The sequence below is a fragment of the Apium graveolens genome, chromosome 8 (genome assembly GCF_009905375.1).
Source record: "Apium graveolens cultivar Ventura chromosome 8, ASM990537v1, whole genome shotgun sequence".
NCBI classification, from domain to species: Eukaryota; Viridiplantae; Streptophyta; class Magnoliopsida; order Apiales; family Apiaceae; genus Apium; species Apium graveolens.
Genome location: NC_133654.1, coordinates 258,234,824 through 258,238,012, shown reverse-complemented (window position 1 = coordinate 258,238,012; position 3,189 = coordinate 258,234,824). Strand labels below are relative to the sequence as shown.

General features: G+C 36.0%; 1 pseudogene; it reads right to left on the bottom strand.

Moving 5' to 3' along the window:
- Positions 1–1,233: 1,233 nt before the first annotated feature.
- On the bottom strand, positions 1,234–1,930 carry LOC141680722 (UDP-glycosyltransferase 83A1-like; annotated as a pseudogene).
- Between the last annotated feature and the right edge of the window lie 1,259 nt (positions 1,931–3,189).

Here is a 3,189-nt window from a genome sequence, read left to right as displayed (position 1 = left end):
TTAAATGTGAATCAATATAAGGAAACTGTTGAAAAGATGAGCACAAAAATGTTTCACATTCACACAAGTATGGTGGCTGCCAATGAAGAAGTGAGCAGACTGACAAAAGTAAATGCAAAGCTTGAGAATGAGAAACAGGAAAAAGAATTATTGATAGTAAAACTTGAAGCTGTAAAACAAGAAAACATTTATCTAAAGAACAAGCTCAGTGTGCAAATGAGATTGAACCTCTGTTAAAGGAAAAGCTAGAGAAAAATAAAAGCCACCTAAAATAATTTCTAGAATATGAACACAGAGTTGAGAATTTTCTTGCTCTTTCAGATATAAATGTGATTGACAAAGTATATAAGACTATAAACCAGGCTGACTATGCATCATATACTGTTAATTTTCAAAGTCCAGTCTTTGTCGACATTTGACAATGATCTAATTTAAATTCTGCTAGCTTATAATCTCATGCTTTCAGTACAATGAACATCTTTTTGGTACATGTATAACAGATTCTTCAATTATAGACAGGAAAATTTAGTAGGAAGATGCATCGATTTTCAAATTTAGTAGGAAGATTCATCGAGTTTCTTTCTATGTAGTAACTGTTTGGTGTAGAAAAAAGTGCTTGCAAGATATGCTAATCACACATTGATGCTAACAAGAGTATGGATTGCTAATTACAGTTTCTAAATTTTGTATATATTTATACATGTATATTTCTGCAATAAATTTATAGAGTTCATGCATACACGCAAGAAACAGACATTAAAAATATCGTGTTCACAAATTCTGATACTGAAAATTGGAGCATGGCCTCTGATCAGTTTGATGAAGAAAGTGAAGGCTACTTTTCATGTACATCAAATGAAGTTATTTTTTTCCTCTCAAGAAAGATATTCACTTGGAAGCTATAAAAAATGATTGCAGTTAAATTGCGTCCTCCTGTATTCATTGAGAATATTGACAACATTTTGATTAAGGTGATCTACATCATTATAACCGGTGGCAGAGCTAATCTGTTCTAGCGAGTTCGGGATTAGAGAAAAAGAGAAGATGTTAAAGGCATCATAGTGTTATTTTCGTTCCTCAGCTGGTCTGATTGCAGGAGTACTTTTTATCTCTACTAAAAAAGTTGCTTTCTGTGATGAATTATCCCCTAAACATCAGGTAATTTATATTAAGTCATTACTGACCCTTTAGCATAGATCTCATCCATTCAATAATCTTTCCAAGGTTTTTGAACTAGTGTCCATCTTGCACGCTATTAATAATTTTTTCTTTTAAATCCACTGCCCTAGCTTTATAATTTATGTCACTAAGAAGTTGTTCAGCCTTATTTTTTATTTCATCTTTCCTAATGATGCCAGTTTCATCTTTCTCAAACCCCAGTCCTACTTTCCAGACATCACAAATATAACTCTTGTAGAGGAACTGATCAACAAAGTATGGCCAGCAGAGGAAAAGAACTCTGTTGCTCAGACCTTATGTAGTAGAATTCCAGCAATGGCTCATGAAACAAGCAACTGACGGATGACTCAGAACTTTTTCTTGAGGAGCCCAACTTACTATTTTTCCACGACACCATATTCGCCCTTCAAATTCTTGTCGGTGAGCTTCTTCATTTGTCATACCAGGACGCAGAACCCATAGAAAAGGATTCTTGGTTAGTTCAAGTCCTAAAGCCAGTTCTAAAAATTGTGTTTGATCAAAAATAGTAAGGCTTCCAAAGGCGGCATAAATAACCGAACAAACTGGTTGTTGATCAAGCCATGACAAGCAGTCATCATCCTCGACCCAAAAAATTGTATGCCTGATTTCCAGGCTTGCTGCTTACGGGAAGTGCACCTACTGGTAATATTTCTGGAAATAATGAAAATGTAGATGGCTCCAATTCGTAAGCTGTATTGCATATTATGAAGTCCGCTAATTTAAAACATTGATTATTTTCAGAGAGAAATTAAAAGAAGCTCTTTTGTACTGCTATATCGCGGATGCAAGCCCATCCAAATGTTTCCGTTTTGAGAGCAGGCATTGTGGCTGATAGATGAAGCATCTACTTCTTTAAAATGGTTCCTGCATTAAGATTTATTTAATTTTGACCCATATTCTACAGTGTAAATCTCAATGACCAAACAACAATAACTCCCTTATGATAATTACAATATATATCAATATATAAATCTCGGGATGAGTGATAATCGAACTCATGACCTGAGATTAGAGCTGGCTACTTGTGCGGGTTTGTACCGCCCGCTCGGGACCGGCTCGTGGGGAAGCCCAAATTTATTCGGTTCGAATAGGGCTGATTCAAAACCGCACAATTCATTAAATATTATGAGCCGATTATGAATATTTTATTAGAAAACCAGGACCGGAAGCTCGCCAACCCGGGTCGTGAACCCGTCGCCAACCCATGTATAATTTATAAAGAAAAGTCTTTTTCTTGAAAAGGTTCTTTTACGTTTACGATTCACGTGCCAGTTACGAATCATTATTTTTCGGTTCAAACGCGGCCCGAACCGGATTCATTACTCTACCGTGTCGGTTCAATGTTAAGGTTTCCAGTGCCCAACCCGTATGCGGCCCGGCCCGAACCGCATTGACCGCACAAGTGGCCAGCTCTACCTAGGGATGACCATAGACTTACCATTAAGCTATCCCTCTCAAATTTTTTATTAGGTTCCGAAGATAAAAAATTTGCATCTCATGAGGAAGATAAAAAGTTTGCATCTCAGGGGAAAACAATAAGCCATTAGGAAGATAAAAAAATCATTCCTATCCTCATCTAGTTCCAATCCATCCGGAATCGAAACCAAGCGCATCCTGTCATCATCCACATCAATTTCGTTTTTCGACATCGCTTTTAGGACACGCAAGTGATTAAAATCAGTGTTTACAAATGTAAATTTAAAACCATGTTCTGTAATTTTTTGCATAAGCTTCATTATTGGAATTACATGGCCTTGTGCAGGGTATGGTATTGCTATTACATGCAGAAGCGTGCTCATATCTTTGTCGTTGACTTGATACTTCTTGCATTCTTTTAGCACGCTAGTACTGCTTATTGTGTGTAATTTTATTTTTTTAATATTTGATCAGCAGAGCTTTTTATGATAAACTTGAAAACATAGTTAAAAGGTCATGTCAAGTTAACTAAGGGAGAAAGTTATAGTTTTTCTGAAAGAATTTTTTTAGTTA